The following is a 13,456-nucleotide window of genomic DNA, read 5'->3' as shown; positions in this document are numbered from 1 at the left end:
ATAATAATCTATTTTTTTTATTAAACAGATTATTAAATATACCTCAATCACCCCCTCTGCACAGGGGTTTTCTTTCTACTGGCTCAGTTCTTGATCTTTGCTGTCATCTCTTCAGTACTCAGGCCATCTTCAAAAGGTTCAGTATTTGCTAAAATTCCACTGGAATTTCAGATTTTACTGGCTGAAAGTTTCCAACATAATTCATAAAATGATATTATAGCTTGAAGGGTTCCTGGCAGATTTCTGCATGTGGAAGGAAGTCCTTGAAATGTTTTGAATCATTTCTTTATGCCCAAATACTTATGTCACTGAGCAGTAGAAGCTGACCTGACTGTTGTTAAATTTCTGTGCTTAGTCCTACAGGATCTTCCTTTGTGACAGCCAAGATATTTCAAATGGTCATAAATAAATTCCCTTCTCCCTACCACAAACCAGCACAAGCTTTCCAAACTGATTTTCATGCAGCATCTACACAAGAATACACTAGAGCATCCTTTGGCTACATCAGCAAAAGGAACCATTCACTGAGAATGAGGCTAAGTGTTAATGTCCTACTAAGTGATTATTGTAGCCAAAAATCAAGTTTTGCTAGTACGTGTAAACTGGCTGGCACAGGTAGGGTCAAAACATCAACAAATTTACTTGCAGTAAATTGTACTGTACTGTATGTACTTTATGTACTGTCGTTTATGTACTTTACTGTAAATTGACCGTACTTTAGTTTTGAAGGATTTGATATTAGCTGTTTTAAGATCACTCACCCACTTAAGACAACGGTCTTAAGGTCCTCTAAGATCTCATAATCTTTGCATTTTAACTTTTCCAGTGTGTAAGGTAAAAGAACAAACAGACAACTGGAAGGGTTTCTCCCCCGGACAGCATAAAATATGTGTACTGCTGGGATGACTCCCCTCTCTTTATTCTTTATATTTTTCTCCCTGGGGACAGGACCTCTTGTAATGCAATCCTATAAGCACTGAATGACTGTTTATTCTGACGTCTTTGCTTTTAAAAAATAAGTTTATGTTTGTCTTACCTCTGGATACCTAATTCATGCAAGGTGAAAACAAGTATTACTGCAAGAATACAGCAAGAAGATTCGCCCGTTCAATGAGCTTGCAGCTGCCTTGGCAAATTTAGCCCTCCAGGTAACATACCCTACTGTCTCAGTTGGCCTTTCCACATGTTTGCCTACAAATGGGATGCAGGACAGCAGCATGGGTAGGCAATGCTGCATGAGCTGCAATCTAGCTACAGTTAAACATAGCTTTGGTACAGTTACACGGACAGTAGCAGGAGCTATACAATGAATACTGAATACATACTTTCAGTACTGGTCCACACTGYGTTACCATGCCTTTACTGCTAATGTTATCTCTGTTTGCTAAACTACAGCTAACTTGCGCGTGTCCATTCATGCTGCTCACACGCCCGTTGAAAGTAATGTGGACAAAACTTTCTCATCTCTTTTTATCAGTATCATGTGTTTAGACATTTCCTGATTGTTAATTTCAGCTATCATACCTTTCATTAAATCACTCTTGGTGGTTAGTTCCTTCATGCCATTGATCTATGGGTTATTTTTTGAGTAACCTCCTTCCTTGAGAAACCTTGGGAGGAGGTGTTGTTTCAGTGAGTTAACACAAGTGCATTTTGCTGCCCAAGCAACAGTTCCTTTCCTAACTTTCTGCTGCTTTCATACCCTATCAGTTAGAGAAATGCACAGCTTTGCATGCAAGATCTGATTCCTGAGCAAGTAACCTGATTTTCCAATATCAACCTTCCTGCAAACCTGTCAGGACAGAATAGAGAAACTGGCTCTATACAAAATCAGGATCATATCTTAAATTACTTCCAGATTCTTGTGAGGCAGCAATACTTTCTATCAGATAGTCTGCTTGTTCTGTACAGTGCAATATATTGTAGGTATTCCATAAAAAAATGCTATTTGGGTACCAAAAATAACAGCGACAGAATGGAGAGCTATACAGGATAGTGCACTGCTTCTCAGCTTGACAGTTCTCAGCAGAGTATGTGAGTCCGCGCTGCTCGCAGTTGCTGCCTCTAGACTGCTTTCAATGACCAAGTTRGCTCATTTAAGGTGAGCTAAAATTAACAGCTCTAGCAAAGATGTTCTGAGGTGGATCTTTTGGCTCCCATGCTGCTCTTTACAGCTACGATAAAAATCAGTCACATATTTATTACTAGTAATAAGATCTTAAAATACACCTCAGTTTTGGCAGGCTTAGATCAATTTTTCCTTCTAAATATCTCCTGAGGCCCAACTCAGGGCAATCTGCCTGGTAAAAGCTTTTACTATCTTTGTTTCACTACGTCATTTTGAATCTCACTTTCAGCTGGAGAAGTCAGTTCTTTCTGCAGGAAGATATTGTCACTACCATTATTTTAGCTCTTTTTAATACCTTGTTATTGGGGACCAGACTTTTTACGTGAGCTTCAATTTCCATTTTGTTTATGCTCTACAAAAAAACAGCTTTTGAGCAGTTTTGTGTCTATTCTAAAATTTCAGTTTGCTTCTCTTCTGCTGAAGTACAAAAGTCAACTCAAGATAACTACTGAGTATTTGAGGAAAATAAATTGAGAAAAATAATTGTACAACAGAGAAGATGAAAGAAAAAAGTTTCTACATTCTGTGCATGTTGTGGAGGAAGGAATGTTGATGGGATTATTTGTCTGTATTAGTAAATCAAAAAACAGTCTTCATAACTTCAGTTCAAGCAGTATCCACACGCCAGTATTTTTCTGAGACAGCAAGAAGTTTGTATCTTAGGTCCTCTCCTCTCTGCCATGGGCTGATTAATCCCTACTCCCCATATGATTAGAAATTACAGGGTCCATTTTCTGCACAATACCAGTGCATCTCCAAAGAGTGCACAAGACATTAACATCAGGATGATGCAAAACAAACCTGACATATCTGTATGGTCCTAGAATCTGTTGTTTCTGCATGCAATTTTAATAATCACTATATCTGAATATTATAATTCAATACAATCTGTTATTTCTTGTTCATTTTCACAAATGAAATTGAATTTTGTCCCCATGCCATTTTTTTCAAACCGCCTGAATTTTGTCATGTTTCTCTGAACTTTTCCAACTCATCAGTAACTTTGTGATAAAGTGGTACTCAGGAGCAGCAACCCTTTTGATGTAGTCTATCCAGGACTGTTTAGAAAAAAAAAGACAGGAAAGTTGAAATCTGATCTCTCCACTAATTCTGGAAGAAAAGGAATTTGAATTCATGTATCATCCTGGCTGACTACTCAAATGACAGGTTTCTTAGATAGTAGATCATTAATTTGTTGTATAGGTATGGTTTGTGTATGCTGCCAGTTCATCTACCAGATCAAAATCTCCCATTGAATTAAGCACGCTTAGTGAATGCTTAGTTGGGGACTTCCACTCATACAAAGTGTGAGATGAGTGCCAGCTGCTGCATGTTGTTAACATTTGAATTGTTTTCACATGATTAAGGGCAGAAACAGAGAACTTTCAAGGCAAAAATTAAGTTATCCATTTCCAGCCAGAGACAATTTTAAGAGTTTAATAACTGGCCTTAATGTTTTGATCATATTACTGAGAAAAGAACTGAAAGTTTGAGAGATTCACTTCATCCCACTGCCAGAGGCTAATTTGCCTTTCGCAGGGTCTGTAAAAAAAAAAAAAAAAAAAAAAAAGTGCATTTGAGCTGCTCCATTTCAATCAATCATCTTAGCACACATCCACTTTTACTGGGATTTAAGAGGTATGCTCCATTCTTCATGAGTCACGAGAGTAGTGACCTCCAACAAAAGACAGAGAAGACAGATAAGGGCTGAAAAGTAAGATCTGTGAGAGCTCATCTATCAGAGTCCTTAATTGTTTAAAATGGCATTTGCTTTTGGGTAGCAGTTATGGCATACTTATGTCCTTGTGTAATATCATGTCTACTGTTCTTGCAGTAATACTGATTACACACTTATCCTTCTTTTTGAATGTTTATGTTTTAGAGTTATTGCATAGAATATCATTTTGTTTTCTGTTCTGGTTCTCCTAAGGTTGTTATATATTACTTACTTCTATTCCAAGTCCTCCCATTCACTTATCAGTTTCACTAATATTTTATTTACTTCCTTCTTAAGGTCATTAATACAGACTGGTCAAAAGTGCAATCTCTGTGGCATAACAATACATTGTTTGGATGTATTGATAATTCAGAGGGTGGAGTATTAATGATTGGCTACTTAAGTAAATTATGAATCCTGTTTCTTCTATTCATGAGCTGGTATTTCATTCCAGTACGAATATATTATTATTTATGCAATAATAACAGTAGCTTTCACATGAGGAACTGCAAAGATTACAAATCCATTACTATTATCAACATGCTTCATAGACAAGGAAAGCAAAGCTCTGAGAATGAGCTAAATGTCAGTAAGATGGTGGAAGACTCATAAAGAAAACACAGGTCTTCTGCTTGTCAGCTTTTTGTTAACTTGGATTTTATTAAATGATTGAAGAGGTATGCTGGGGAAAAAGAAGCTGGCAGGTCAGAGTAGGCCTAGATATGGGGCCTACTTATTCCTGCCTCCTGAGGGGTACAGAAGTGTTCTGATCTGTTGGATTTATGGTGTCTGAAGACCTGACCCTATTTGACTGTTGACTGTGCCTTCTTGGCCACTGCTTAAAGAGTCTTGCTATGCAGTCATCCTCAAAGACCCTCTAACTTTCCAGTTCTACTCTTTTTCCTAGTAGATGATTGATTTTGGTCTTTTCTGGAAAATCAGCTCATCTATTATTTTTCTGGTGCTAGATATCATGCTTTTTATGGGCATAAGAGAAGCTGCATATGAAACCAGTGCAGTAAGAATTGACTTCTTTGCTAAAAATTTGAAAGTCACTTCATGTCTTCTGGTTATGAGTATCATTTAGATTATCCAAATCTAGACTTTCCTGTTGCTTTTACAGGGCAGAAGTCAGAATTATACATGATATCTTTTTTTGCTCTCATTGGTAGTGATAAAGGAGTCATCAAGAGAGTCTTGCAATGGTCTCAACACTTACAGAATCTGTAGACCAGCACATTTCAACAGAAGCATCATGAGAAACTGAATATTTCAGTGATAACAATTAATCTCAATATTTTATAGATCTCCCAGACTTCTAAATACACCATACAGGAATCTATCCACTGCTCCATGTGATTGAGACAATGAGGAAAAGAGGCTTAGCTCACATTATTTATAGAGGTGCCTCTTCATAGGATGTGGGAAAGCTCAAGAGAGCAGTTCAACCACTTACTTTTTAGAATTGTGAGCTGAAGATAATAGGAGTCACCTGGATTGGTGAAACAGTAGAAACAAGCCTGTATCTTATTTTCTGTGCAAGGTTCTACAATCTGACAATGAGGGAACAAACACAAGTTGTACTGTATTTCTCTTCTATTTTAAACATAGAAACAAGAAGTGTCTGATACCATAGCCATATGTCATATTACAGCTATAATGGTGATTGCTGTTTAGATGTCTGTTACACCTCTTTTGAAAGGTATGTGTTAAAAGAACTGATGAACATTATTGCGTTATGGCCACCTACTCTTTGAGATATTCTTAATAACAGTGAACAATGGTAACATGTTGTAATAACTTTAGGCCTCGATCCGGCATCATGAAGTGCATCTTTCACTCATGTACATTCTTAAATTTACTACTATTAGCTGCCCAATTAAAATCAGTTATATTTGATTATATTTTTCTAAAATATTTTCCCCCAAACCTAACAATAGCAAAGTCTCAAGTCAGTCAGTTCTGAAGAAAGAAGTGAAGAATAGATATTCAACAAACCAAAGTCTCATGGACTAAATTCCTAAACTCAAAGGCATTCACAGATGATGTTCCTTTCCCCCTTGCCCCTTATTTTCATAAAAGAGTGAATTACAGTCTCTTGGGAATGTCTAAGGGAGAGGTATAAGTATATCTGAGTTTCTCTAGCTGAGTTTAAGCTAGTCACATAGAAACCAAATGCAGTCCAATGGCTGTACAGAGTTATGGTAGGCACAACACATATGTGGTGCGTCTCAGGCAGGTTTCAGAAGACAATTCTATTACAATTATATTATTTCTCACCTGGATCTGGTCCGTGTCCAATTGGATGAGAATATGGGCAGAAAAGAATGAGCTGGCTTATAGCTATCTGATTAAACATGCCCTTAACTGACCACTACTGCCAAGGCTTTAATCACAGACAGAAGTAGTGACTAAGTAGTCAGTATTATATAGAGTTTTATAGGTCAAAACTTGCATTTCAAATTCACTAGGAAAACAGTGAAAAATCAGGAAAATGATTAGCAGCCAGTGTAACAAATCTGATATACTTTAGCTAATATATACTCTATTAGCTGAAATTTTCTAAGATTTCCAAGAATGGATTTATATAAAATGTACTGCAGTAAACAGGGCAACTGTACAGATAGCTGCTAAAGATGAGCATTTAAAAGGGAAAGATGCATGTTTCTCAACAGATATATATATATATATAACGTTCTCCTCTGTTCTTGTTACATGAACATCCAACAAAACCTAGGGATCCAGCATGGCCCACAGTTGCGAACCTGCACAACAGACTGTTCACATGATTTCTCAACTCTGTTCTTTTCTAGTTATTTCCAGCCCACAAGCATCTGTAACTCAGTTTGGCCATATATGAAGTAAGCTGCTGAACAGCACCAGCTGGATCTGATGAAATAGGTATGTGCAGCTGGACATTATCCTCCTACTGAAGGTACCACAACTCACATCTCATCTCTCATTTCCTGTGTGGCCTCATATGAACATTGTATTGGACAGAGAACAGAACAAAACACAGGAGAACTCCACTTGAAAAGTCATCCACAGCAGATTAGTAATTATCCAGTATGTAGATGAGCAATCACCTAATATTTGTTGTACTCAATGCCAACCTGTAGAGGCTGACATCATAATAGATCTACTGTTATCAGTGTTTGAAGTGAGTATATATAATAATATACTTTTCCTCAAAGACTGCTGCAACTAGTGAGTTCCAAAGAAATGCTCAAATGAGAAAGTCCTAAAAGCACTTAATTGTTATCAGGATCTCTGGGGTTGATTCCTAGATCTGTTACAGGTATCCTGTACAACTTAAGGTATGTCACTCACTGCCCCATGCCTTAATTTTCCAATATAAAATGTGCATAATACTTCTTAATCTTACATAGGTGTTGAAAGCAAAATTCTCAGATTTTTTCAAGGTGTTCTGATGAAATGGAAATGCACAGAAAAGCATCCAAAAAAAGAGAAGGCACTGACAGGATGAAATTTGGTGTTTGGCCTGTGTAGCAATTCATCATGGAGATATACAGGCAGCTTTCTTTCCTAGGGGACTGAGTTAAAATCTAGAAAGTGAGCAGAGAGCTGAATTAAAGCCATTCAACTTTTAACTTAAAAACAAAATACAGATGATTCAAGAAGAAAGCACATTCATGAAGGCAGAAGGCCAGTAACAAATTACGTTTGGCGATACTGCAGAGGATAGGATAATGAGAAATTGCATTGCTTGTGGAAGCAGACAGCTGATGAAGAATTTACCTTACCTGATTTTAGCTGACTGCGAGTTAGGTATATAGACTACGATAGCTGCTGACATTCTCTCAACAGTCAACGGGGAGGAAGAAAGATACCTCCAGAGGGTCATTTACCTCATCTGCAGATGGGAGGGATGTAGAATAAGATATTCCTCTGTGCTGGCCGCAAAGGGAACTTGGATAACTAGCTTAGACTGGATATCTACCTTTTAGATAGCTCAGATTAGGTGAAATTAACCCTACCCTTCTGGTTTTGATCTGATTTTTTAATAGTAGCTAGAAGTTTAATGCTGGCAACTATTTCCAATATTAAAAGAAACTTGCTTAACTGTAATAATGAACAATCAGACATTGCATCACCACATGAGTAAAGCTGTGTCCCAAATTTTTTTATTATAGCAAAATAATTAACCCAGTCTTCCACATAGCTCTCTCTGGTGCAACTGTCAGTTATTTTTTGGCAAACAGCAGAGTTTTATATGCAGATTAAGCAACTCTTGTTCAATAGATTTTGAATATTTTTTGAGATCAGTTTAGTTATCAAAGGAGAAAGAGAAGAAGAAAGAAAGGAAAAAGGCGAAGTGGGAGAACAAGAAATGTATAGATTTACATAAGGGGTAAGAAGATTTATCAGAAATGATTCCTCCAGTTCCCTAAGAAGCAGGTGTTGTGACAGGAGCAAACAAATCTGAAAGAAACAAACTTTGTAAGATAAGACTATCAAATGCCAAGAGATAGAGAATGTTGATCATTTCTTGAACACCAAGGATGTCTCTCCAGAGACTTGTGGCTTCAGAGTTCAAGGTGGAAAGGACCATTAGATTATCTAGCCTGATCTCTTCTTAACACAGCTTAGAAAATTTCATGTAGTAGCTCCACTACTGATGAGCTGTGTACTGTAAGATGTGCTTAAATAGAGTATATTTTACTATAAATCTTCATTTGAAGATGTCAAAAGCTGGAATATATATGCACTTCTTTCCTAGTTGGCTTCAGTGGTTAACCACCTTGATTTAACCACCTCATTTGACTTTGGCTTGAACTCTCTCTGCTGTTCACTCTTGTTGCTTCACCATCTAGATTAAAAAGACTGTTAACCCTTGGTATTTGCTCCCTATGAAAATACTTAAACTTTTAAGTCATGATATCCCTTAATGTTCATTTTGATAAAATTCACTAGTTTTTTATTTACGAATAAGGCATTTTTTCTACTACTTACATAACTATTGTGACTTCTCCAGATACTGCTTTCTTCAATCCCCTTTTTAAACTGTGGTGATCAAAATTTGATACACGTTCCAGAATCAACTCACTAAGGATATGAACAGATAGGAAATCACTTTTCTACTCCTATTGGTACTCCTATTTTCTACTCCACGCTAATGCACTAAACAATCATTCTAAGCATTGCACTGGAACAACATGGAGAGTTATTCACCCACCGTGCTACTTATGTATTCTTTCCAAGTCAGTACTTTTGCCCAAACAGTAGGTACAGTCTATCTCCATTTTGTCTGGTTGTATGATTTTGTATTTGGTTGCATTAAAACCCAGTGCATCCAATTTGTCAATAGACTCAGATCACAATGCTTGTTGGTCCTATGCTCAGGATCTATCAATAGATCAATCTGTCATGAAGTGGTGTTTAGCTGCTGATGCCGCCAGGCCCGGAACAGACACTGATATAGTGATACCAGAAGTCTTGATCCATCTGTCCAGGTGCTCCCTTGCTGGTCCCTGCCCCACCACCACGCCAGGCCTTCCTGATGGCAGGAGCAGGCCGAGGCTTGGGGTACAGTCAGAGCCACCAGTCTGGTTTATTTTTCTGCTCCAGCTGCGAAGATGAATGTAGGGCTGCCTGACATGAACTTCCAGACAGCACTGGTGACATTATTTGCACATCTTATCATCCCTTTTCACATCTTTGCTCTTTTTCACACCCTTGTGCCTCCCTTTCTCCATCCCAGTCTCCTCCCTAATAAACAACCTGCCCATAACTCTTTTTTTCCCCACTGGTCCCAGTTTTGCTAAATCTGTTCTCAAATGGTGGTATTTCTAGTACCACTACCTTTATTTGTGAGGAAACTTAGATGTAGATAAATAAGTGACAGGATTTAGTGCAGGATTCTGTTAAAACTTTTAAGAGAGGTACAAAACCCTGTAGTACAAGCATTCAAGCAAGAAACTGAAGATTATTTTCTAACACCAGTCACAAGGCATGCATTAGATCTGTGAATGAACAAATGCCATGGGACAACATGCACTGATATAAATAACTATTATTCTCTTTTCCTCTTCTAACGAATTACACAAAGCTCAAAGCAGTCAATAAAGACAAACAAGTAATATGTCATGCAAACATAACAACTAGGAGCAGCAGAAATATTAGACATCTGGTCATTATTCCTGCTGCTGAAAATCATAGTGTAACATTTGCTGCTTACTCTTCTCAGAACAACTTCTCAGTTGCTGAGGTGACTCTACCATCTAGAATATTTGTTTGCCTCTCTCATGGACATCTGTATGTTGTAGCAGTGCACCAGCAGTCAGGAACAGTCCAGACACTTTCAATAGATGGAGTTCATAAAATACTCTTCAGAGCTTTCTCCAAACACACTTTTAACCAAATTGGCTGCACTGAACGTCTGTCATTGGTTGTAGTCAGTAAGCCACCATCTCTGTTCTTTTAGATCAGTGCTTTGTATCAGAGGCATCAGACCTTGAATACCAACTCAAGAGACTAGGTTGGCTGCTGTCAAATTTCCAAGTAGAAGAAGAAAAACTTTCTCTTACGTCCATTTCAGAACACATGCTAGTGTGGTATAAAGATTTTATCAACATTTGAAAAATCCTTCATGACCCACTTGTGCCTGGGCCACACTTGGATTTGCAGTATCATTGTCCAAAAATATGCAAAATCTTACCATACAATTAGGGATTGAAACTAATGAAACAAGATTTCCTTGATGGCAACTCATCGCAGAGGACTGAATTTTCTTTCCCTTTGTTTGTCATCCATCTCTTTCCTCGTGTCCTCCTTGTTTGTGTGATTCATACATCACTTTTCTCATTCAAATTGGAATCACCTTTAGGTGGAAATTTCAATTGGTATATGTCTTAAATTCCCTAGACGTCTACGACATAACATGCATATATGTTTATAAGTAAGTAAAAGATGGTTCTAGCAGCAATTCAAACACCATACACAATTTATATTGCAACGAGGAATAGTAAATGGAAGCTCCTTTGTTTTTGCTACAGGCATTACAGTCTTTCTTTCTCTAACCTTTTTCTCTCTTTGCTGTTTTTTTCCCCCCCAGACTTCTACCCCATTTTCTTTCTGCTTTTTTATTTTTCTAGGATTTTACCTGGTACCCTTATTTCTTGTCACAGCTACAGAAACTAAATAACTGCCCCTACAGCATTGCTCACAAGAATAATCCAGCACTCTTCACCTCCTTTGACCTAATCAAAACTCCTACTAATCGAATAATCTATGACTACGCACTTACGAAAAGACAGATGCAGACTGGATGCATGTGACTTGTGCTGCATCTTTAAATTATCACTAGATTCAGATTCTGGTGGAACATGAGACCTCTAACACAACAACAAAACCATCAAAATAAACAAAAACATGTAGATGCAAGGAGGAGTAAGGCAACGTAGAAAAGACATCAACTTACTTAATCTTAGCTTGCTAAAAGTTAGAATTAATTCCTTTATACTCAGCGGAGAAAGAGAAGCACCTCCATGGAATGATACACATTCTAAAATGGGTCTTTGGACTGAATTTCCCTCTTGAGGTGCCTATCACCTTCCCTTGACTGTACAGTGAGCTTAGATGAGATACTTAAGTTTTAGATTAATAAAGAATGGTAAGATAAACTTAAGTAAATATTAATATATCATGTCTCATGTCTATGGAAAACTAATGGTAAGCAGTAAGTTATTAAATTAATAAAGCATATACAGAGAATAGGTCTCACAAAATTTGGTTTAGAAAGTGTGTCAACAATCTTGAAAATATTATAAACATCAGAAGAACCATACCAGCTAGAAAAAATACACTAATTAAGAAGTACAATCAAAAGGTAAATACAGAGAAGCTGAAGTACTCTATTTAGTACATTTGTATCACTATAATCCAGCTCCAAGAAGAAAGGGACAGCTCAGATAAACAGCTGCTTTTAGCAGCCTTGGGCATACTGGAGATACTGGAACAGTTTACAAAGAATCTGTTAAAAAAAATAAATGTAAAGGAAAGATGTAATCTTAAGGATCTGGTCAGGATACATAGCCCAGCCACACTGTTACAGCTAAATGAAGCTTCAAAAAATAACCCAAGCACCTGCTTGAAAAGGAAAATATTTTCAGGTATATTTTAAGTCTGTAATACCTTGTTTCTGTGCTCTGAACTTTGTAACCATGAGCTCAAACCGGAGAGGTCACACTTCTCTTCCTCTCCTTGTGGGAATTAGGAATTAATAAGGATTGGAGCCAGGCCAACGGGTGACGAGGAGGTGAATGAGCCGCTGCCGCTGCCGCCCGAGACCAGCGCTCGGGCAGAGGCTGCCCGCGCCGGGCAAGAGAGGCCTGCGGCGAGCCGTGCCCACGCCGCGCGGGGAGAAACCCGTCACGCTCCAGCCGGACAACGAGGCGCCCTCGTCGGCCTGCAGCAGCAGCGCAGGCAGCATCCCCCCCCTAGCTCTCGGCCGAGAGCCGTCGGGGCAGCTAACGGCGCCCGCGGCGCGCGACACACCCCCACCCCAGCGGAGCGCGCGGCCTCCCAACGCGCCTGCGCAGAAGCGCCTCCCCCCCACTCCGAGGCAGGGGCGAAGGGACCAACGCCTGGCGCAGCAGGCGCGAGCAGCCCCGCCCCAGCAAGGGGGCCGTCACGAGGCGGCAAAAGCGGGAGAGAAGAGAGGCTCGGCTGCCGCGGATTCCGCCGCGGCGGCACGCCTCCAATAGAAAGGCGAGCTCCACTTTTTTTTTTTGCCTGGCCAATCAACGCTCGCTCCCTCACCCGTCCCGCGAGCTGTTCCGACCAATGGGAAAGGGGCTCTTTGGGCGTCGGTGATATTCAAACAGAGAGCGGCGCGCGCCGGTGCCTGGCCGGAGCCTCTCCCCGGCCCTGAGGCGGGCGGCGGTGAGTGCGGCCTCTCGCCGGGCAGGGCCGGGCGCGAGGGGTCCCGGGGCCGCTTCTCTCGTGGGGAGCCGCGCCGGTGGCCCGAGGGCGGCCTTGGCGTTGCGGCGGGGCCCGCGGGCCGCGTGAGGCGGTTGGCGCCGGCCTCGGCTGCCGCCGGCCCCGCCCTCGGCTGCCGCTGCCCCGCGCCTCGGGCCCGCTCCGGGCAGGGGTGGGGGCGCGGCGCCACCGCTGTGCGGGGCCGCGACAGGGTCCTCGGCTCCCCTGGCCCTGCGAGGTCGGTGTGCGCCGGGGAGCGGCGAGGCTTTGTCAGGTTGTGGCCTGCACGGGTGGCAGCGTTGCTGGCAGCCTTTGCTCCGCTGCTAGCGTAGCCGCGTGGGGAAGGTTTTGGCTGGAGGTCAAAAAAGCACAGGTGAATGTGGTAATGCCTGTAGCTGGGTGCTGTGATGTTTAGGAAACTGGTCCCAGGAGGAACCTAGGAGCGGTTGAAAGGCTTTGTTTCAGGTTGTAGCAATTCCCTGGATGATGTTTAATTGTTCTCTAGTTTAATAGGAAATACATAAAATAAAGCTGTAAGACATCTGGCATAGTCCTTTTCCTGCCTCACTCACCACCTTTTTTTTTTTTTTCCCCCCCTCCCACCACCTTTCTCCCTCGGAGGTGATATTCTTTCTATCTAGAACTGGTGAATGATTTTGTGGGTTTATTTG

General features: G+C 40.4%; 1 protein-coding gene across 5 annotated transcripts in view; it reads left to right on the top strand.

Annotated features, from left to right (window-relative positions):
* The first annotated feature begins 12,683 nt into the window (after positions 1-12,683).
* TTK (TTK protein kinase) overlaps positions 12,684-13,456 on the top strand; it is a 43,519-nt gene continuing 42,746 nt past the window's right edge. For 4 of the 5 annotated variants that reach the window (XM_026089480.1, XM_026089478.1, XM_026089482.1 and 1 more), the window contains exon 1: positions 12,684-12,749. The gene's annotated coding sequence lies outside the window, so the exon portion shown is untranslated. The remainder of the gene's footprint in view (positions 12,750-13,456) is intronic. The other variant, XM_026089481.1, reaches the window with a different exon arrangement.

The sequence above is a fragment of the Apteryx rowi genome, unplaced genomic scaffold, assembly GCF_003343035.1.
Source record: "Apteryx rowi isolate R43461 unplaced genomic scaffold, aptRow1 scaffold_818, whole genome shotgun sequence".
Classification (NCBI taxonomy): domain Eukaryota; kingdom Metazoa; phylum Chordata; class Aves; order Apterygiformes; family Apterygidae; genus Apteryx; species Apteryx rowi.
This window is presented reverse-complemented; position numbering and strand designations above follow the sequence as displayed.